Below are 24939 nucleotides of genomic sequence, written 5' to 3'. Positions count from 1 at the left end.
TTACAAAGAACTTTGGCTTAGAGCTTCACAGCAGTCCAGTGAGATGGGAGAACATGGCACTGCTCTTCTGCTTCCTGATGAAGAACATGAGACACTGACTAAATAGCCTATTGTCCCAGAGCTACTCAGTAGAGTCAGAGTCAGAACTGAAACCCAGAACTTTTATTTCCAAAACTGATGCTCTCTGCCCCACACTCACCACCCCATACCAGGCCTGGCTGCCCACTAAGCCACAGGCTGCTTCTCAGCTGGTATGCAAAAGAGTGAGAGGGATGATGGATGGTTTGGTAGGTGTGGGCTTCTTGACAATGTTTTTCTAGTCTCCTGGCTGCTTAAACCCCACATTAATATAATTAAATGCATGTCCAATAATTAAACCACTGAGTTATAACTACTTTGCTCACCATTTTCTCTGAATTGATGAAGATTCGGAGTCTCTGAAGTTACAAATGTTGTTAATGTGCTGATACATTCGAGACTTTTGAATGTGGTTTCTTAAAATGATCCATCTCCATAACTAAGGTCATTTCTGTGCCCCTAAAGGCCTGTAACTTTACTTCTACATGGCAGCCCATGGTTGCCTGCCCACATCCATGGGCTCTCAGATGCACCTGGATGTCTCCTTTTTTACCATGTCTGACCAGTTTCCAAATATCTATATCTGCAAATATTGTGATGACAATATATTACAGTACAGAACATCACAGAGTCTGAATAGCTTTACTTGTTTTACACACTCTACTTTCTACTCCCTCTCACCACAGGTCCCCTCTCTGGCCTGAAGCTAAAGGGGCAGATATCATTGTTTTATTTCATATTAAGACAGGGAGCCTAGAAACATTAAGTGGAATGTTCATTTCACATAACTAGAAAGTGGTGAACCAGGAACTACTAAATCCTAAACTTGTAATCCCGAATCTGGTATTCTTGCCAATAGACCTGTCAGCTTTGTAGCCTCTTCCCACACCCACCACAAAATCCCTGATAAGACAGGGGAAATCCATCACCATAGACAAACAATGCTCAGAGCACAGGCGGGCCTGTCGGAGAGGCAATGGAATCCTTCTCCTGGGTGAAAAGTGGGCAGATTCTCTTCTGCAAAACCCTAGCACCCCAGGCGTGCCTCAGAAACAGAACATACTGCTCTGCTGTCATTGCACAGTGACTTACATGTGCCTCCCACAAGAGAGTAGATGTTCTTAAACTTACACCCATGGATAGTTGATGAATTCCCTGCCATTGATTCTTTTTCCTCAGGGAGAAGTTCCATAATTTTCTTCAGGTTTTCAAAGATATATCAGAGCAATAACAATATTTCTCCATTCTGTAAGATCATCAAGGTTGGTATGTCCAATGCCCACTACTGTACCTTTCATAGAGAAAGTGCTGGTTGAGTGGATGGATGGATGGATGGTGGGTAGAGGGACAAGTTGTAATCCTACAGCTGTTTGAACTACAATGCCATCGGATCATGCACTGGGCAGGGCTCAACACATGGTGCAAAATTTTAGGTAACAATAACCTGAAACTGATAAAATATTTTTCACAGTCAAAATTATTAAGGATGATATGGTTGATTCCCACTCTGTATTGTTCTTCCAGTCTTCCTGTTCATTCACCAAGCAAAGAGATGTACATAGCACCAAATTCAGCAGAGTGCACAGAGAAATTATATGGCATGTGTTTCAGCACCAATGGATTATACATTTGATATTTCGTAGCTATTTCCCTATGAGTATTACAAATTTACAAAAACAAAACAAGAAAAAACCTTATTCTAAATGGAGCATATCAGAAAACCACAATTCAGCAAAATATGTTTTTTTTTCTTGACAAATAACTGTGTAAGTCATATATGCACCTTGTGGTTTTAGAGACTGTCCAAACTATGGGGTGATATGAGAGTTAGTACCTGACTCCTGAGTGTTGGACTGATTTCAAAAAGATAATTAAAGTCAACAGGACCTGGCATATGAAATTAAACACCCATCCTCAACTCAGGTTTGAGCAAAGATGATAGAGCAACGATAATAAACCACCATAAATCAAGACAAAGTCTGCCAGGGACCCTTGGAGGTCTAAATTTTCTCACAATGGCCACTGTAGACCTAGGATAGGTCAGCACACCAGGGCGTCCCCCTAACCTACCCTAGACAGCCTTGAATGAAAAGTGGCTGGGCTTTTCAGTGGCAAGAGCCAGCCCTGGCGGCCTGGAGAAGAGCAGAAAAGGGGCGAACAGTGCTTATCTGTCCTGCCAGCACGCAACATCACCACGGCCGAGCCTGTCATTGGATAGGCTCATGCAGCTGTCACCAAGCTGTACAAAAGGTTACCTGGAGGCTGAATCCAACTCTGGGATTTCGTGTGAAATACCAGAAAGTATAAAGTATCCTGTTAAGGACAAACTTTTGTAGCCATACATTCTTTTTCTTCTGATTTGTATTCTTTTCACTGTCAGATCAGAAAGAGGTAGCAGAGAACTAGCCATGCATTGGAGGTCAAACCCAAAGTCCAAAGGTCTGGGTGATGTTTTTCCACCAGTGGACAAAAGACATCCTAGGATTCGGGGGGTCAATTCAATTTATTTCTTATACCATTATGATAAGAAGAAGGAGAATTCTTTGTAGTTGCTTACCTTGTTTCTACTTTATCTCATTTATCTTGTCAACTCTCCAAAGTAAGCAGAACTGGTGTTATGTTCTGAGTGTGTAGATATAAAACTAGAGACCAGAGACATTGAATAGCTTCCTGGATAAACAGCAATTTCTCAAGCCAGTTCCATATTTCCTTGGACTCCAAGTCCAAGGTTCTCTTCAATATAATCTTTCTCTTTTACTGGTGAGTCACTTGTAAGTGAAACTCCTTTATAAAGAGGACCTTTTAGCAATTTGATAATTAAAAGCCTTCAAGTGGAACCAAAGGGACTCATTTACTATTGTATTCTATAATAGTCCAGAGTAAGCTTTATTTTTAGTAGTTTAATTACAAAATTTGTCTACATTTCTTATTTTCAATATGTTCCTTTATGCCTTTAGGACAATATTTCATCTAAGTTTTTGAATAATTTAAAACCTTTGAAAGGCATTATTTAAGGAAAAGCTTTCATTATTCAGACAGTTCAAGAAATATTTACTGGGAGTCTACCAGGCATTGTTCAGGGTTTTAAAAAGATAAAGCAATCAAGATAAGATTTCTTCTGTAAGGAGCTTAAAAGAGGGGAGAAAATCATAAAAGAACAGAAAATGCATATAATGCACAAAGAACTACATCAAGACAATAGTAAAGTGTTCTGAAAGCACCGAGTGAGGATATTCAATCAATGTTGGTCAGAGAACTTTCCAGAAGTAGTAACATCAATGTCAATAATTTGAGAAAGGAGAATTTTGAAGTTACCTATTACTCTGGGTACACTGGGGAACACTGACCAGCATTTAAGACCCTCTTGCCCTTTACATTTCTTTGTTTTACTCCTTAGCCAGGATACCTTCTCTTGAGTTTGATTTCAGTATCATCACCCTTTGAGGCTCAGTTTTAATATTGTCTTTTCCAGGAAGCTTTCTTTGATCTTATTTTAAGAAACATAATTGAAACTAACTTAAAAAAGGTTATAGACACAATATGTGAACTCTATTACATCCCTTGATGTTTCAGAAGTCCTAAGGCCCCTTACTTTTATTTTATCATTAAAAGATCACTACCTCTATTCTTTAGCATTTTAAGTCATACTGTGCACTACTTGAGTGTTACTGGAGAAGCCTGGAGGGAAATCACAACCATTCCTAAATTCTTCCAGTGTGTGTGTTGTTACATCATCTTGGGCTTCAGCCAAAGCCAGAGGGGTAAGAAATGAAGTTGCCCTTCCTCTCTGTTCCATTAGATCCCAGATGGGATATGTGGAGCCCGGAATGGTAACCATCACCTGCATCACTGGTCAACTGGTGGCAAGTTTGGGTGAAAATTTGTCAACATTGCACTTACAATGATCTTTTTTTTTTTTTTTTCACTCTAAAACGACATACTGGTTCCTTAGCCATCAACAAATCTTTACAAATGGGACCCAAAAAAGTTCTTTGGAGACACCATAGGGACTAAAGAGAGAGACAATGTTCATATAATAGAGCAAACTTTCCGGATGTCCTAACAATAAGTTACAGATGTCTAATCCTAAATTAAGAAGTTAAATATAATGTGCACTCCACAAATGGCAATTTTCTATAATTTGAGGAAAATATTTGGTAGCTCAATTCCCACTAGAAATGTCTGGCAGTGTTTCTGCTCTGTTAAACATCTCTGTCGACTTTCTTCAAGACACGATCATCAAAGAGGAACAACAGAGTTTTAAAAAATAGAATTGATCAAGAAACGGTAAAATTGAATCTTCCTCTAGACATCTGAGTATTATTTTATAACAAGGGAAAGTAGTAAGCAATCAAATGACCAATATTTATATTTATATTAATCCCACTCAGTCATTTCCTGGCTTTTCATATTCTATGTTAATGTCTATTCTCTTTTATTGTGAAAAGAGTCTTTATCAGTTTTCCTGTAGCATGCCATTTTATCTTCTTATTCTGCTGGCACTAAGATGTCAGTCTAACATCGGCAGAATCAGAACAATGATTCTTTGTTCCAGGAAAAAAAAAATGCATGAATAGTACATTATTAAAATAGAGAAGTAAGTGTGTTTTCTTTTCATTTTTTATTTACTTAGTGAATATTGTCATGGTACCAGGTGCTTTCCAAAAACAAATAAAATGAAGCAATAATACAGGGCACCTAGATCTTGCATTTCTGAGTATTTACCAAACACTGACTCATAAATCAACTCACTGCAGGTAGGATGCAAATAAAAGGTTCTTTAAATATTTAGTCCATCTCACTGAGCTCCCAGTACACCAAGTACCCCAGAAACAGTTAGTGGGACATCTAAAGGCTCAGAGGGAAAATGAATCCAATATAGGGTTGGCTTATGAAAGATCAGAAGTAAGTTATGAAGAAAAACAGCAGTAGAGGGTAGAAAGGGGGTAAAGGATAACAAATAGAAGAGCACTAGGAAGCTGAAAACCAAAGCAATGAATTTCATAGACAACTGACAGATAATTCCAGGTTCTAAATCAAATGCATGCTTAATGGCTAACAGAGTAAATGTTTCACTTATCTCAAACTTGGCTCTTATCTATGTCTAACACATTCATGACATCTGAAACAGGTTTTTCTGCCTAGGTGAAAATTTCTCTACATTATTTGAGATATGAGTAGACTGGAATATAGATTTTTATTTGCAAAGTGGAAATCTGCTCCATCCTAACTAACAATCACATGTCATATGCCACGAGTTTTATTGTGAAATTCAAAATTACTAACACGTAGTCAACTCAGATCCCATTCAATGATGAACTCGTGACATGGTAATCAGAAATAAGTACAATATAATGCCTGTGAGGTTCCTCAGGTAATACCCAAAGGAGGTCAGGCTACGAGGGGGCAGAAACCGAGGGCAGTGGGCAGCATTTGTACAGGGAGTCCCTGGCAGTGAAGACACACAGTTGCCTCTGTAGACCTTCCCTGTGAGCCCTCCACTACAATAAAACAGAGGGCAAAGTTCACAGGCAGGTGATCCAGCTGCTATTTTGGAACTAGGAACAAGAGTCTATGCCTGTGGGAGAAGGAAAACATCCACTATGATCTACTGTGAACAAAACCGAACCAAGCCAAGGCCCAAAACTCCCCCAAGGATGGGATCCATCTCTCCACCTATCATTTTCACACATACAGTAGATATGTGTGATTGCTCTTGACCATTCAATGTGTTCCTGATGAACACAGCTTAAATTTCTTGGCTCCTTCACCCCTACCCAGGCTGTTATCAGGCTCCTCTTCCCGACGCTGTCATTGCAAACTCTGAGAAGCATAATGATCACAATCAGTTGGTATTGTGGTTCTTACACAGTGCCTGTCTGTCCCTTTAAGCCTTAGAATTGATAAAGGCAGACTCTAGCTCTCTTCCACACAGCCTTACAGTTCATCTCTCCCCCCACTTTGAGATGCTGCCAATACACTCCACTACTGCTGGGGAGGGGCCTGTCTGAGGTGCAGGCTACTGTGAAGATGTGAAACAAGAGATGGGGGAGACAACATCGTCAGGAAAGCAGGGACAGCCTGGTGCCCCATTTTTTGATCAATATAAAGATGATTGCCAGGAAAATCTTACAATTTATTTTAACCACCTAGTTGCTTATATAAAATGTTAAGAAATAATAATTGAAAAACATCCTGGTTGTAAAACAATTGGGTACCTGACAATTTTGTACCTGTTTCTACATGCCTCTTCTCTGTTTACTATTTCTTTGCTTTGGTTGATGTCAAATGTAAATCTAAATAGGAACACCACTTAAATTAATAAATGAGGTTGTCTGCTTTTAATACAGTTCTAAAGTCTCAGGCACATCTTGAGCTTTCTTATATGAAACACAACTTCTAGAAAACAAAGACAATGTATTTTATTGGCAACCTCGGAGACATCCTCATCAAATTCATCTCTGTTGAATATGCGTTTCTTAATTATTCATCTGTAAGACACGAAATAGTTCATTATGAGAAGTCCCCCATTTGGATGTTAATTTACAAATAGAAGTTTGGGTGAGGCTTGTATATAATTGTTTTTGTAAATATTAACATATAAAATAACTTCTACAATTTTAGCAAGCCAGAGAATAAAATCTTCTTGGGAAGAGTAATTCAAAGATAATCATCTTGACTTGAAGTAATTTTATCACAGTCCATCTTCTGTGAGCTTCTTTAGTAATCTGAAGGGTGATTAGAGATCCTCATTATGAACTACTTATATACATCATCTGAGATGATGGGAAAGTAATTTGAAGAATTTAGGACCTGGTAATGAGTTTCCTTTGAAGCTGGGGAGGGATGGCAGTGGGAACAGAATTTGAGATAATTGCTGGTTGTCTCCTAGGAGTCCAAATGTTGATGAAGCTTCTGTGTTTAATAATTAAAGAAGCTCACCTCAGAAAAAGAAAGAAGATGTCTGTAACCCCTGAACATTTCAGAAGCCTGCATCTTAATCGAACAATCAACAATCGAATCTCATCTCCCTCTTCCTTTCACTCTTTCCACCTCAATATTTGCTATGTCTTCCACCAAAGGTATTGAGAAGAACAAGTGAAAACCTGAAGAATGGAAGAAAACCTGCTAAGGAAACTGGATTCTGGCAGCATCCCACACCATGGTTATACAGCATCCACCTTTGTGCCTGAGGTGCCTTTCTGGAAAACAAGAGTAATAAGGATACCTGTCTCAAGCATGTTCAGGAAATCAGCAAATGTTTGCCCAACTCTTTTAAGTTTATATGCTCTGTATCTGGGCTGAGTCCAATTTGTGCATCCACAGCAAACCTTTTCCAAGGAGAAAGATGTGACTCTCGGCATGGCTTTTTCTTCCACATTCATTCAATTCTGTGTTACACTCAAGAGAACTTTGCTCTGGTTCATCAAGTGATAACTGGAATATTCTTCCAGGATCTACTACCAGGAGGCTGCCAAGACCATTTCCAGCGTTCTCCATTTGGCCTACGTAACCCTGAGTCCAGTCAAAAGTGCCTCTAGCACAGTTGTGAGGGTTAGGGAAACTCTCATGGAAAATAGAGAGAGATGTGCTCATTTTTCATGCTGATTTTCAGAGTATCTTCTGACCGAGGGAAGCTTTACAGCCATAACAGCAGATCCCCTCGCAGTATTCAAGAATGAAGAACCACCCAGAAAACAAGATCAGAAGCATGAACTCATCTTAACAAATTACATCCACCATGACTCCACTGCTTAGAAAGGCTGCATTCTGAGGCACTGGGGTTAGGACTTCAACATATGAAATTTGAGTGGGACATAACTGTACTCATCAGATCTACATGAATGATTCCCATCTCGTGATCCAAGGCTGAGGCTGACAGAAACTGTAAACTCCATCCCAGATAAATTTCTCCCACATAAACTCTTGTCAGTTATGTTATTTGACCTCGCCTTATAGAGAGCTCTCTGCTTACTTTCCACTGGCCAGACACCTGGCCAGATACTGCCTGCTCTCCAGCAAGAAGGCCCAAGAAGCAGCTGATGGGGCTGGTTTCTTGACTTCCCTTGGCTCACACAGATTTTGGACCCTGTTTAGGGTGGGCCCGCAAAACATCTTTCCAACACATTATACCACAGGAGCTCTTAAAATCACTGAAAATGAGATAAGATAAAGAAATCATATTTCCTAGGATAAGTAGCATTGTGCAGCTCTCTGAGAGCACGCTCAAACAGCCACAGATGTCTCCCGGATTGTCTTCATAGGACAACAGGTCCTGCTAAGTCAAGAATTTTTTGCTGAGGAGGTTTCTCAAAGTTGGGGAGCAACATTAAATTGCTCAGACTAATCAAAGCAGGACTAAGTTCTGCCACCAATCTTACTCTCTGGCCTTCCTCAACTCAATGACTATCACCCTGCCCCTCTCCCCCGACCTCTTAATAAACACTGTATTACAAGTAAAGGTAATTCCAATATATGTCATGGCCTCAGGCACCGTTAGTGCCATCTGGATCCAGGATATTTCAAATTCAATGAAACAGCACCATAATGAATGTTTCCATTTACACTGACATAGTGACATATGGCTAGATTTTTAGCCCCAAATATGTTTTTTGAATGTAGATCTAGAAACTGGATGCTCCATTTGAAGAGGGTTGCCTAGGCCATTTTATATTGTAGAACATAAATCTTCAAATTGATGAACTTGGAATAAAAAAAGCAAGCATCTAAAAGGAGCTATGCTTAACTCAAATTTTACTGTATCGTTCTACATTCAAATTTTAAAAATCTTCCCAGACACATGTATGGGTTTGAAAATATTGATCATGTTTCTTAGCTTCCTACTCATTATGGTTGTCCTTTCATACATGAAACAATGAAAAGAGATGATAGCCTTTTCTCAGTGTCTCTACTGGCAAAAATAAAAATTGCCAATCCTAAATTTATCTGCCCTCTCCCTCTATTCCTTCATGTTTTCCTTTTATTTTTTTTTTCCTTTACTAAATTGTACTATCCAGGTATCTGGAGGCATTGGTCAAAAAGACGGAAAAAAAAAAATTTTAAATCCATGCAAAAACACCATAAAAGAATTTAACAAATATCTGAGGGAAAAAATAAAACAATAGACCTGATCAAAAGTCTCCTCCTAAATATTCAGCCCTGTCTGACTCCATAGAACATGGTTTCATAAATCTATCTAAAACGGAATCCCTTTGTGATGTCGGGGTCTTTATTTCTGCTCTGTCCCTGGCTGCCACCACGGCTTTATACACACTAACACTGTAATATTTATTTCTCCCTGTCTGTGACTGCTGGCTGGTGAGTAGACTGTCTCAGGCTGTCTAGAGAGCAGGAAGCAGATGGAAAATAAATACAGTTGAGGAGATCTGGGAGCAAAGCTACAGGCAGGACAAGAAGGCCAAGAAATAAACAAACAGGAAGAAGACCGGTCTTTCTGCCTTTCATCCCTGGCTGTGATAGATAAGATTTAAACAGCAAGACATTGATTGGGCTCAGTTTCAAATTCTACCCAATTTCAACTTCAGGATAATTTTTCCCTTTGAAAAATTCATCTCTGCATTGTTTAAAGGGCTGATTAAAATTAGCCCTTTTTTTTTTTAAAGATTTATTTATTTATTTGGACAGAACTGGGGTACAGGCCAGAGATGCGGAGGGTGAGAGGATTCACCAGAGACAGAGCGGGGAGCAGAACAGGCAGATGGACGAAGTACACTGCTGAGGGGAGCAGCGGGCGGGTCAGGAGAGGTCTGCCTCGCCATGTGGTCGCCTCCGGGGCAGGCGGGGATCTAACTCTTGCGGAAGTGGCTTTAGTTTCTTAGCGCAGTGCTTTAACCCGCTTCGCTACCAGGGAGGGCCAGCCCTTTTTTTTTTTTTCCTGAGGTTACTATAGAGGTTGGAGAGCAGGGTGAGAAAGGGACCCAGTGGACTATGGTGAAGGAGTATGGGTATCTGGGTAGTGAGAGTGGTGTGCTGACAGGCATCAGGGGAGTTATATCCTGCACCCCTGAATCATACACAGTCTTAGAAACCAATGTTAGGTCTCAATAGCAATAAATAGATTAATAAATAGCCCTTACTAAATATTACAACTCATTTCAAATGCTACAATCATCCTTACATGAGACATGTCCACAATGTAGGAATATGAAGTCATTTTACACACAAACCTGCGTGCATGTGTGTGTGTGTGTGTATGTGTGTGTGTGTGTGTGTTTAGTTACATGGGTTTAATGCAAAAGCTCTGCCTGAGACCTTGGTGTTAAGAGGGAGAGAGCCTCAAGTTCAGGTCTAGGAAAGTTCAGTCATTGCAAACTTAGCCATCGCAAACCACTTTCAACGTTCTCTCCATATCCACTGTTCTTCCTTTCCTCCCCTTGTCAAGCTCAGCTGAACAACAGGATCCAAAGCCAGCCATTCATGCCATGTGCTAAATTTAAGTCAAAGCATTCTCTCTGACTATCAGTCATTATTCTTACTGGAAGAACTTTATAGAGAAGCCAACCCCATTTAATTTTCCTTACTGAGAATTTCTTCTTAAAGTCTCCTATTACTATGTGACATGTCTTCAGTTCTCCCCCAACTCATCCCAGGACCCAATACTTAGGGTTTGCTTAGATGATTGGTACAAATATTGGCTAATGCTCTAGAGCTGGATTATCCGGATTCCAATCCCAACCTTTCCCACATACCAGTTATGAGACCTTGGCACTGTGCTCTAATGTGAGCCTCAGTTCCCACAGCTACAAAACCAAAATATTAACAGCACTACCTTCTTCATAGATTTATTATGAAGATTAACTGTAGTAAATGTAAAGCTCATGAAACAGTGGCTGACTCTTGAGTCTTAGCTAGTGTTATTGCTTTCACTTTATATTCAGAAATTATTCATGGGAAAATATTTTCTTCATATTGTAAAAATGAAAATTTAAAAGCAGCTATCTTAGAGTAAATAAATTATTTAATAAATTGTTATTTCTTCAAGTCAGCATCTTCTTACAGAATTCTGGTTCCATGATAGTTTAATAGCATGTAAGACTATTTGATTATGTATTTTTTAAAAAAGTGTTTTTTAAATACTAACATAGAAATACATATAGAACAAGAAAGTCTCTTAAATTTTCATATTTTTTTCAAACATAGGCATCAGTCATCTTTCACTATTAACATAAAATCTTAAAACATTCGCTATATCTTGACTCAGTACATGCCTTAATTCCTATAAAATCTTCAGTCTTTCATCAATTTAAAATGCTGTTGAACAGGAAGCATTTTGAGGGGAAAGAATTTGATTCAATGAGTTACCAAAGCATAAAAATATTTGCTTTTATCTTTAAAATACTTTCACATCCATTTACATCTACACACAGCGACCACAGAAGGAAGAAACCATATCCATTAAAGAATGTTTTCTGACCTCAGCAAGTCAAGTCCTATATTTTTAAGATCTTGTTTTTACTCTGGGCAATTTAACAAGATGCACTTTGTAGCAATTCCTCCCTCAAGCAAATGCATCTAAATGTCAAAGGAATCCAACCCTAAAAATCCGAAAGAGGAAGGGACAGAGTTCTCCTACTTCTAGAGTCACTCCTGGGAGCTACATCCTGTTTGGTTTTTACTAATAAGGCTGGCAGGTAGCAAGGGTTATTTCTGATGTAAATTAACTGCATTTTTATTTTTGCATTAAATATAAACTTGTAAAAGTTAAAATATACATTTTGTCTTGCTTGTGTTTTAATTTGTAACTGTGAGAGAGTTAGAGTTTGCAGAGCAGTGTAATGGGTTGTATCTGTCTAAAGGAAAGGGCTTTTTTTACCGAATGCCCAATTCCACTACAGCTTCCTATCTTGTCCTTCCCGTTAAGTCATATAGATTCTTGGTGTGTCTTTTCTGCAAAGCTCAGATCAGAATATTTAATTATCTACAGAGGATGTTGTATGGATTAACTGTCAAGTGTTTTGAGACTGTTAACTACTTGATAAATGCTAATGAGACATATCAAGAAAGCTGGTATTTGTTCACCTCGCATATATTATTCCTTCGCTCTATATAATCGCCTTAGGTCTCATTATTTTCACAGGCCAGTTTTTTAATTGTATTGCAACTCTCTGTTGCCCTAGGAATAATCACCATGCTTTAATTATAAAGCCTTGAGTTTTCAGCTGTAGGTGCTGAGACATTCTTTAGGGTCTGTGTTATGATCAGAGGGAAGGTAATCTGCCGAAAGCCTGGGGTTTGGCGAGTAATCACCAAGGCATCGCAGGCCTGTGAGTTGTAACAGAGACATTTTAATAGCTACTTTAAGGAAAGAAGATCATCAGCTGGGGAGCTGGGAACAGAAACCAGGCTGAGGGGAAAAGTAGGAATGATGACTATATTCTAAGCTTCAAATTAAATCCAGCAGTTGAACCAAAGGCCTTCTAAGCATTTTGGAAGAGACTTCAGAAAAACATAGACTTTGCAGTTTCTTTGATTTCCATTTCTGCAACTCTAATTGTATTTGAAACAAGCCAGGAAAAACAAGGGGTGGGGGGCAGAGGGAGGAGCATTGAAAACATTATCTGTTCTAACGAGAAAAAAAGAAGGTATACTGTATTTACCCCACTCTTCACTGGGGATGATTAGAGACTGTTTTAATATTGGGCTAAAATTGTCCAGTTCCATCCCCACCTAAGATCCATTCAGGTTCCTGAGCAAGACCCAGTACCCACCTGTCCATCACATTCCCCCACCTCTACCTGCAAAAAAAAAAAAAGAAAAAAAAAAGGAATTCTTTCCCTGTTCTTGCTTCTGCACATATACTAAAATGAAAACAATACAGAGATTTACATGGCCCTTCTCAAGGATTACAAGCAAATCTGTGAAGGTTTCTGTATTTAAAAAAAAAAAAAAATCTATCTGTAATTAAAATAAATTGTTGGTGTCATAGTGAAAAAAAAAATCATCCCTCTTTCCTACCGCCTGAGGAAGTCCTAAAGATTAGAATTAGAACATTGAACTTCAAAGATGAAAGGCTCAATATAAATTCCAGCATTATTGTCAGGGCATCAATGTGAACTGACAGATGTGCTGCTTAAGCAGTTTCTACCTGTCAGCAGATCTAAACGAGGATGACCTTGAAATGCAGAGGGAAGGACAGCAGTGCCTTAGACTGGGAAGAGCATTATCTCAGATCCAGTCCTACTGTAACTGAAGATAATGTCCATACTGGGAGCCACATTACAGACACAACACTACAATGTATTGTGCAGCTGCACCTCTCTCTACCCCTCACACCAAAAAAGAGAGAAATATTAATTCTGCACCTGCAATGTGCAAGGCTGTGCTAAGGACTTGAAATATAAACATTAATAATACATGGTTCTTACCTCTTCAGAGCTCACACTTACATAGGAGATGTGTGCATTCTGTGTAATCCTGAGAGAGGTGAGGACCTCAAAGCCTAACCCAAAATAAAGCTATCTAGTAATCATGTAGCTGGCTTCCATTAGCAAAGATTGTATTAGGCCATGACATGTCCTGTGATAAATCCAATTCTGCACATTTGCTTCTGTTCTCAAATTAAAAAACTATTAGCTATGCTCCAGTCTGGAAGTCCTCCAGATTAATACTAAAGGGCCTAAGGTGATAGCACCATCTCTTTGGCTTTCAGAAGCAGTAAATGAAAAATGCTGACACTAACTTTGGCAGGTAACTAGCACGGAGATGATTTTCAGTGTGTGTGTGTGTGTTGTTATGCCTGTGAGTGCCCAGCAGCCCTACCCCTTCCTGCTCTCCTCCTGACTAGTTGGTAGTGAACAAACAAATGACAAACTTGGCTGCTGCCTCAGAACACTCAGCAATCTCTGCCTCCAGAGCATCTATCCCTGCCCTGGTCAAAGGAAGCCTCCTTCAACTGCTGCTGCATTTACATGGGAATCAACTTTCCAATGTTGAAATAGAAGAACAGTTCAGTCTATTTTCTAGAAGCAAGAAGTTGTCATGCCTTCAAGTTAGCCTCTGTCATTATAGTCTAGCTTCCCTCAAAGGAGGTTTAATAGTTACTGATTTTCTTCAAATTCCCTCTAGTTTCTTCCATATGTTTGTTTGAAAATACAGATTCAGGGCCTTCCCTGGTGGCACAGTGGGTTAAAGCACATCACTGAGAAGCTAAAGCCACTTCAGCATGAATGTGATCCCCGCCGGCCCTGGAGGTGACCCACATGGTGCTGCAGACCTCTCCTGACCTGCCCGCTGCTCCCCTCAGCAATGTACTTACTTCGTCAATCGGCCTGTTCTGCTCCCCACTCTGTCTCTGGTGAATCCGCTCACCACCCCTGTGCCTCTGGCCTGTACCCGAATTCTGTATGTACAAATAAATAAATCCTAAAAAAAAATACAGGTTTGAGCTAACTGGGAGAATATAAATGTCCATTTCCTCACCTTTGCAATGAGACAAGATGATTCCTAGCATTCTTTTTGCAAAGGATCTTTACTCAAAAGAAACACTGCATAACTATATAAAGCTGAGATCAGCAAGCTTTCTATAAACAACAACAGTAAACATTTTAGGTTTTGTGCCATAGGGTAACGACTCAATGACATTACAAGGCAAACATAGCCATTGACAATACACAGACAAATGAGTATGGCTGAGTCCCAGTGAAGTTTTATTTATAAATACAGGTGGCATGCTGGATTTGACCTGCAGGCCATAGCTTGCCAAAATCTGATCTAAGAAAAAAAAAAAAATTCTTATTCTACATCCAAGCCACCCTTACTCTCTCTGTATCCAGACTCAGATTTCTTGAAACGAACTGCAATCATTCAGCAATCATTAGACCTGGGAATTCCTCAGTTGTCCATGTATAACATAAAGAAAGAGAGATGGAGGGGGGTGAGAGGCAATTTGAAAAGCAGAACTTGTTTTGACATTCATCTGTTCCTGACTTTCCAAATGAGTGGAAACCTACATTTTTTACTTACTGTGTTTTGTAGTAGACACATTTTTTTTGTATTTCTTGAACCATACTGGCCCACAGTGATGACCATACAGTTAATGAAGAAGGTGTTAGTGGTTCCTCCTACTCGAACCAGTCCAGTAGCTTCCCCATCACCTGGGATGGGTTAAAGATGTCAGATCACCTCAGATCACTTAGTCAGAACTTCGTTTAAGCCAGATCCAGGGGACTCCTATGGAACATTCCACTGAAGAAACACTGCTCTTTGCCAAGTGTTAATCAAGGTCCTGGCATCAAACAGATGCCAACCACAAAGGAGAGGTGTCAATGAAAGGACTCCTTGGGAGGTGTGACCAGAGTAGGAGGACAGAGGGATGGGGAGGAACCTTCGGCTTAGCAGCAGCTGAAGCCATTACAGCCCTGGAGACTGACAGGACATGAAGAATAGTGATACCTGTGGCTGTGTGAGCAGCACTAGAACCATGGAGAAGCTGGTGGAGCTGTCTCCCAAGAGGAAAGAGAAAGTTCTGGAGGAACATCACGTAAGCAGGAAGAAAACAGAGAATAAGTAGTCCAGCCTCTCTTTCCTCCTGCCCCCCACCCTCTTGCTGGTACCTCCCATTGGCCAAACCCTATCAGAAGACAGCACAAGGGAGCCTGAAAGGAGAAGTCCTCAAGGTGCCCAGTGTGCAGAACTGAGAATGAAGGGAGGTGGCAGAGAAAGGCCAGCAGGGCCAGAGAGTGCTTCCCGTTGGGGTTTAGTCCCCTCCATGTTCTCAATTGGTGTCCCTGCAGCTGGTGACCACTGTGCCAGTCAGTGCTTCACAGGTAACTATGTCCCTGGTTCACACTGTGATGTTAGCTTTAGAATTCAAAATTGCTCAACATCTTCATTATTGCCCAAGCTAAAGTATCATTAAATAAAAACCCTACATACTTCCCTGCCACCTCAGGGAAACCACACCTCAAAATTGTTTCTTTTATTGTCACCCCACATACCAATAAAATTAAATATGCATGGTTATGCCATCCAAGCACCCAGATTGTGGGAAGGACTGCCTGCTTTGGCTGGCAATAGGATGGCTCAGAGGGAGACACCTTCCCTCTCTCCTCCACCTGCAGCAAATTCCCAGGGAGAGTTCTCACACAAGACTTCACTCTGCTTCCTGACAGGCATAGTGGATTAAGTAATTTCTTAGCAAAATACAGGAATCAACAGTGTTGAAAAGCTTAAGAGGAGGCAACAGGCATGTAATGAAGAGTCTGCCTCTTAATCACCCTGCCTTTGGCAAATAACTTTTTGAGCTTCAATATGTAAAATGGAGATAGCATGTATATTGTAGATAATAATAGTACTTAGCTGTTTAAAAGGAAGGAAATACCATGTGTATTGTGGATAATAATAGTACTTATATGTTTAAAAGGAAGGAAAAATCTCATTTCCATAAAAATGAGATGATGCAGACAGAGCACTCAACGGACCTATTATCTGTAATTATTAGTAATACTGCTGATATTTAGCAACACTTCACATACCACTAGAAGAATTTGTTATCATCCAAACCCAACTTCCATTTCTGTGAAAGGACCAGCCAAATATAATCTGATTTGTGGACAGTATGTCTGCCCTCTCCTTTCAAGCTAGTCTGAGCCACATGGACAACCTTGAAAGAAAGCAGAGGACCTCCTTTTGGGCCAGAGAACAACTACCCTGGGGAGGGATCTGCCGCCTTTGATGACTGGCTCTTCACAGGCCACGTATCTCCCATAAAGAGCACTTGTCTCAAGGAGAAAGAGCAAACACCACATTGCTTATAATGATGTAGTTCTCTTTTAAGTTCCTTTTGGGTTCCCAGTCCATTTTCTCCTAGGAGAGGCTTTGTGCATGGAAATGAAGGAAGGTTGTTGACGGTAGAAAGCATTTTGGGGGTGGAGGTTACCTCCACATCCTCCCTGTCTTTTCTGTTTTCAAATAACTTTGCAAACCATTTATATGCTCTATAGCTCCCATTAAAAATCCTTGTAGTCACCTACAGTCCTTGCCAAAGACATAAAAGCAAAGTGGGACAGGTAGGGTTTTATTTGGTATTTGTGTGGTGTTGAATGAGCCAAAAGCCAATATTCTGGCATGTGTAGTGCAAAACAAAGCAGAGAGAGAAAGAGGAAGGGTGGGAAAAAAGAAAAAAGGAAGAATGGATGGTGGAAAAGGGAAGGAGGGAGGGAGGGAGGAGGAAGAAATGAGTTACAATTTGATATTTCCAAACAGTTCTGAAATAGTAATCAAGGAAAAAGCAGAATCTTGCTGGGCTTTCTTATATATGTTTTATGATTTAATGTTTTATTTTAAGTTGCATTGGAGAGGTACTCCTATATTCATTATGCCTGCTCCCCAAATTATAAAAAAATGTTACCTAGGTTAACTGGACAGGTAGGGTGTGCAGCACCTTAAACTCAGCCTGGCCCACTCCACCAAGCACAGGATGGCAAAATGACTCACAAAAATGACCCACCAATCCTGCCAAGTACTCAGGCATCTGGCCATCAAATCTGTGTTTGTTCCACTCAAACAACAAACTCCGGTTCCCAGGCTAAGCAGGTGCTATTTTTTTTTTTCAAAGGTTCAACATAACTATGAGCCACAAAAATTTCTTGAACCAAGAGGAATCAGACTGCTTGCTTTGTTTTCATCAAAGCACTCTTTCAGAGAGCCCAGTACCTGGTGGTCACATACTTCCTATGTGAAGTAAGGGACCCAGGACAAAAAGTGTTATTCAATGTGGGCATAAATTGCAAAATCCAAGTTATCCAGCCACAACTCCAAGGAGTTGCCACAGCCATCAAGTTTATCTGGTAACTTTACAAATACACATTTGACTTATTAAGCATGTTTTCTTTCCCTGGTTAAGGTGCAAAACTTGCAGGAAAAAAATTACTTTCACAGGGTGTACTGGAGTGCTGTTTGAAGAAGTGTTTCTCACCATTACTTGGGAAGAAAGTAAACAAAATAGGAACTGTGTTGACAGCAATCCTTCTCAACTATTTCTGTCTATACTTTGATGTTTTTTACCTGCACCCCTTGACCAGAAAGCGAATGTGAATTGCAAAGAAACCACTAAACCTGGAGTCCTTGAGTTCCATGTGATTTCTTCAATTTGTTTTGCAGATAGATAGATTGATACAGCCTTTTTCCATTTTACAATTTTTAATCTTTATTTATACACACAACTCCACAAAGAAAAACACTTCTCTGTGTTTTTCTGAAGAATGAACTGAAGTCATGTTGTCTGAAAGTAACGTAGACAGTGACTGACAGCACCAAAATTTCACCAGAAGACACTTGTGACAAACCCTCCATGCATTTTAATCACTTTTAAGTGTATAGTTCAGTAGCATTAAGTGTGTTCACACTGTTTTGTGATCAGAGAAGGTCAGAAGCCTGCAGCATGGCCAGGCTACAGAGCAACAGAACTAAGCGGAGTATCCAGGAATCTGAACCTCCGAGACCCAGCCCGGCATAAAAAGGAAGTGAGAGCATGTTGGGATGTTTATGCTGCTTCCAATAAACAATCAGACCATGTGAGTGGAACAAGAGTTGGCAAAAACCTTTCTTGGATGGGTCATCTCAGAAGACCTCACAGCCCACTCAGATTTGGGCGTCCACATGGGCCACCTGTTTACGCCAGATGTCAACAGACCACAATGTCAGGAAAGAGGTGGGGGCCGAGGGGGAAAATATCTGGAACCAAGGAGTTTGGGGATAAAGGGACACTTCCTCACATTCCCTCGCAACCCATTTTGCCATCAGTTACTATCATCAAAGAGTGACACCCTGATCTCACCTCACCAAAATGGCAGACACACTTCCTTCTGGGCCTCTGGAGAATACCCCATCTGGCATTGATTTCACTGGTTTATTCAACCGGGGGTCTGTGTTCTTACCCCAGTTAAGCACTACAACTGTGGCTGAGACACAAAATGAATAAAACAATTCCTGCCCTCAGGGACCTCACTGTTAGTGAGGAGATGAATAATGGGAAGGGCAGTCATGAAAGAGAATGACCAGGGCTATGAAAGAAAAAAATTTGGAATGAGCTAAACATACACAGAAGGAGTGTATGATCCAGGCGGAGTGTATAATCCAGGCGGAGGCCCACTCAGGAAGTCTGCATTCACTACTTGTTGCTATTGGAACAAGTCATCACAAACTTAGTGACTGAAAACAACGCAGCCTTGTTATTTTCAAGTTCTGGAGGTCAAAAGTCCAAAAATGGGTCTTACTGGGCTAAAATCTAGGCATTAGCAGGACTGAGTCTTGAGTCTTTTTCATTCTCCAGAAGCCATCGACTCTTGGCTCAATGTCCCCTTCCAGACAGGTTTCACTCTGCTCTCTGCTTTTGTTCTCACAGCTCCTCGCTGACTCTGACACCCCTGCATTCCTCTTACAAGGACCCTCGTGGTGACACTGAGCCCACTGGAATAATCCGGGATAATCCCTGATCTCAAGATCCTTAACTTAATCACATCTGCAAAGTCTTCTTTGCCATGTAAAAGTGATATAGTCATGGATCCCAGGGATTAGGACATGGATATCTTTTGGGGTGCCAGGAACTTTATTCTGTTTACCATGATTTCTTAAAAGGCAAATTATCTGCATTAAAACACTACCCTCTTCTTATCCTCATCTTCTTGATGGGAGCGATTCACACAACTTTTTTTCTATTTCAAAGTTTGCCCAAATCATCTAAACTACTTGCTGAAGCCACTGTGAATGTCATCAGCAAATATCAGTCATCTTCTGCAAAGCCTATGCTTCTTTAACCTTCCAGATTCCCCACACTGTCCCACAGTGAGTCTCTCTAGTCTCTACCATATGCTGATTTTTCTCATGTTCTGGTCTCATCGTCACTCCTTTTCCCTGATAGTAGAAGCTAGTGATCCCCTGAGAAGACTAGACTTTTCACAACCTGATAAAAACATACCTAAGTTTTATTTTACAAATTAGGCTCAGGATTAGAATTCAAATCTATCTCCTGAAATTATTTATTTATATCTGTGAAATCATGAATTGAAAGTCTTAAATCTGTATTTCTTGGTATCTCTATAATGTAATATCTGAGGGGGGAATAAAAAACCTGTAAATCCAATCTCAAATCAAGAAGAAACTTTTTCAAAGTCGTACAGATTACTAATGTGTAACCTGCACAAAAACCTCCACCTCCTGGCTCCACATAGTGTTCTTTGCATGAGTGCCACTACCTTTATAAAGTCATTCTTTAATTTGAGGTGTAAAATATGGTAGGAACTCACTTTTACAATTTAAATATTTAAATTTAAACACTGGGTTTAAATGTTTGCCCTGAATTTGCTCTTTGTTAAAAGTCTACTAATAGTAATGTTGCAAGATTAATAATAGTAATTGGTATTCCATAAAGTCCTTGCTGTGGTCGATGTTTGACGCTGTGAAATATAAACAAGCTTCAACAAGAGAACAGAGAATATGTAATCAATATACCTTGGCTCCTGTTCAGAATGGCCATGACTGGCATTTGGTATCATTGTAGGAAATGGATATTGGAAAGAAAGATCTCACTTCATTTAAAAGAGAACAGCAGATGTAGGGGCGACGGTGTCAGTGAGAATCGGTTACATATCTGATGAAAGTCTTTGTGAATCTCAAATAATGACAATATGGCAATCCTTTTATTCCTCTCTGGGATTCCCCAGAGTGACTGCTTCAGGCGCCTGCCCCCTTCCAGTCTCTCCCTCTCAGCCAGATGGCCTCCAGAACTCTGCAGAGAGGAAACCAAGTCCCGCCTCCACCCACTCCCTGGACGTTACTCCTTTCCACCTCAAACCACGTTCACCTTCTGGCTTTGCTCCTTCAGTTACCACCCTTCAAGTATGTAACACCAGCTGCTTCCCCTTGACCTACTGACACTTTAAAACCCGAAGTCCTTAGCCAGTAGGAAGCCATGAGCTGCCTTGTGCCTCAGCGCTGCTTTCTGTGGGTCCTCCTCCCAGCTAAACAAGTTGCTAAGATCTCTTCATTGCTTTGTACCCACAGTGTCCTCTTCCTACAGCGCTATTCCTCCACTCTTCACGTGGAGAACTCCTACTTATCCTTCAAAGCCCAACCAAATATTGACCCCTGTGATGTCTGGGATCTCCTGGGATCACTGGCCCTCTTGAGTAAAGGTTAATACTCGGTGGCTTATGGGGCAAGAGCCCCAGACTGATCCCCTCTTCCTACCCAGCCAGCTCTTGATATACATTATCTGTTCATCTTTCTGTCTCCCTTAAAAATTTCCAAGACTGAGAATTATTTAAGCGCAAAGACTGTTCTTTTCATCTCTAAATCCCCAGCACTTACCACAATCCGTGGTACTTAGTAGACGCCCAGTAAATGTTGAGTGACTGAAAAATGTTCAACTCTTTCCATTTCCACTTAAAAAGAAACAACTTACCACTCTGCTATTTCCTGGAGCTACCACCTGATCCTATGTTCCTGCTCCTCTTTGTCACTACTCTTCTCATAATCCAGTCTCTGCCGACTTCTGTGCCAGCTGACCCTGGATCTACTTTACTGGCGACGTGAGAGTGCTTCCTATCCACCCCGCCTACCGACTGCTTCTCGCTGCCTTTCTCTTCACCCTGCTGACAGCCTGGAAGACTTTGACGTGCCTGCCTTTTGTATCACTGCCTTCTATTTTATTTCCAAGTCTCAAGTTGACTTCCTTGCTGTTCTAACTTGCCCTCCTCTCTCTTTGTCCCAGCAACATTCTCCCAAGCTAACTCTTCCACTGCCAACCTCATGAAGTTCTAGCTCCAACGACTCCCTGGGATCTCAGTGTAGATGCCCGGAGATGCACATGCATTGAAAAGCATCCCCATGGCCCTCCCTGGTGGCACAGCGGGTTAAAAAGCACAGCACTAAGAAGCTAAAGCCACTGCAGCATGAGTTCAATTCCCGCCTGCCCCGGAGGTGACCACATGGCGTGGCAGACCTCTCCTGACCCGCCCGCTGCTCCCCTCAGCAATGTACTTACTTCGTCGATCTGTCTGTTCTGCTCCCCACTCTGTCTCTGGTGAATCCTCTCACCATCCTGCACCTCTGGCCTGTACCCCAGTTCTGTATGTATAAATAAATAAATCTTATCTTAAAAAAAAAAAAAAGAAAGAAAGAAAAAGAAAAGTGTCTCCTCCACACAGCCTCTGAAAGCAGGGTGGAGACTCCAGGCACCCAGACACTCGTGAGCGCAGTCACTCCTCCATCCTGGAGGGCTGCTGGTGTCCAAAACGGCCACGCTGCTGCTCGCCTTCCCTCCCCAGGTTCCCCAAGAGCTCCACTGCCACGATATTTCTCAGGCTGCTCCCAAGGTAAAATTCTTCAGTGAGCTGCCCCATATGCAGTTATTTTAAAAGGGGGGCGGCAGGGATTTCCAAGTGTTCACCACACAAAATAAGGGAAAAGCAGAGCGGTGAGCTTTGAACGTTCCATCACATTACATTTCTTCAACTCAAAACATTACTCTCCTCTGAAAATGACATATTTCCTGGCTTTTTGAAATGCCCCTTCTGTAATGAAACAGTAGTAATGCATTCTTTATTTCAGTGTCCTTATTTGGGGAAATATAAAATTCATAACTATAAATGGCGTTAGTTTTGGCTTCTCAGAAATCATATAATTCAGTCTGTTATCCTGGATTTTTACAAGGGACCCAGCAACCTTCACATCCTCATCATAAGGGCTGAAGAGCTTTCTAGTGCTTGTAGCATCGACAAACATTCATTTAAGTGAAGAACTACTTGAGCTGTTCACAACCCCTAGTTTCTTTCCAAGAAGGCATGTTTCTCCATAAGACTGACTATTCAAGGTTTTTTATTTCTGCCATGAATTCTCTCCTTAGAAATAATGCATTCACCATAAGATTGAATATTCAAAAGTAAGCTGTTTGGGGCCATGAATTTTCTTCTAGAAATAAAGCGTTCAGGGCCCTCCCTGGTGGCACAAAGGATTAAAGCACATCACCATGAAACTTACCACAGCCACTTCAATGTGAGCTTGATCCCGGCCAGGGAGGTGACCCACATGGCACAGCAGACCTCTCCTGACCCACCCGCTGCTTCCCTCAGCAGTGTATTTTGTCAATCTGCCCGTTCTGCTCCCCGCCCCTACACCTCTGGCCTGTATCCCAGTTCTGTATGCACAAATAAAATTTAAAAATAAGAAAAGAAATAGTGTTCAGTAAGAAATGAAGGTCCCTTGGCTTCCATGTCCATCAAGAGGGCACAAGTGTCCAAACAACGTTAACAGCCTTTTTGTTGATTCACACCTTCCGATTTCTTAATGATTATTTACCTTTAGTTTGCAGACACCTACACTAATAGTGGCTGTCACCACACACATTCACACACACACGCACATACACTTACATACACACATACTTTAAAGCAGGCAATTAATCATTTTCTCCCCCAAGACCATATTTCACAGTCAGAAACCAATTGTCAGCACACATGCTCCTAAATAAACCAACGCACATACCAGCTAATAGATAAATTCACATGGAAAAGGCATCATGCGGGAAAAAACCTGTGTTCCCAGATTTCTCCAGCAGGTGCTCTGCCTGGTAACATGAAGATCAGTCCTCCTGGCTGCAAACCCTTGGGCACACTGCCCAAAATGACTTACAATTCCAAACACAGTTGATGCAGAGAGAGTTTTGCAGGAGAACCTGCAGTGCACAAGGTAACTAAGAGCAGCAGAGCGCAGGGAGTGCCAGGATGGCCCAGCAGACCTCTCCTGACCCACCCACTGCTCCTCTCAGCAGTGTACTTCGTAGATCTGCCTGTTCTACAGACTGTCGTTGTGTTGTGTGGTTCTGTTTGCTTACATCTGACTTCATGGTGAAGATAACTATGCAGTAATACACGCGTTTCACCCCAACTCATATAGTGATGTCAGTGACTGGCAAATCAATACAATTTGAGGGCAAAGGATTCAGGCTGAGAAGTGGGCAGAGGTGCAAGATGCTCCCTTGGGACTTAGTTCTCCCAGTTTAGCCTAAAGGTCCAGTCAGATCTCAGAGCCCCAGCAGGGGGTGACCCTTTGTTTTATTTATTCCTCTATTGTAATCCTTTTGTAATCCCACCTGCTTTCAAAGACACCATCCTCATTGTTCTTAACTCCAAGCAAAAAAAAAAAAAAAAAAGGATTAGGCTCCAGCTAACCCAGTAATGCTCTTGTTCTGCACCTTAAGAAATAAAGGATTTCACTTCCCTTCCGTAACTGGAGCAAAGGCTTCCCTCCCTGCAGGGGATGCAGTCCCATTCTTGTAGCAAGTTTCCTCCAGAGAGTCAGCTTTCTGAACAAAGACCCAACTGTCTCTACAGGATGGGAAACTATCTCCCGCCAGAGTCTGGAGCACACCCTCCTGCAAACCCAGACATGCACAAAGTTCCACATTTCACCGCAGGAAGCAAGACTGGTGGCTTCAGGACTCATCCATCATTTTGAAGTGATTATTCTTAAAAAAAGGAATAAAAAAAAAGGGATGCAGTCTGAGTTAAGTCATGCCCAATAAAAATTAGCACTTCTCAAAATAGCATTTCCTGATTCCTTATGGGACACGAAGAGCTCGCTGTGCGATGACAAAGGCTAGGGTGAAACAGAGAATCCGTTTGCTCCTTTAATTAGAACTCAAACAAATATTTGGAACATGATGTGGTCAGAGGGAACACCTTGGAGGGAGTTTCAGACTGGAGGGGAGAAAAGGGAAAATTGCTCTACTTCCTTTGCTTCCTACCCAGGAATGCAAATGTGTAGGAAGAAAATAAAGGATGAACAGTTAGGGTGTCTGCTTCATCCGGGAATCTTTATTTTCCCTACTAAAATGCCATTAAA

This window comes from Condylura cristata, unplaced genomic scaffold (genome assembly GCF_000260355.1).
Source record: "Condylura cristata isolate star-nosed mole 26May11 unplaced genomic scaffold, ConCri1.0 scaffold00007, whole genome shotgun sequence".
Taxonomy (NCBI): Eukaryota; Metazoa; Chordata; class Mammalia; order Eulipotyphla; family Talpidae; genus Condylura; species Condylura cristata.
The sequence above is the reverse complement of the archived record's forward strand: the minus strand, read 5'-3'. Positions refer to the sequence as shown.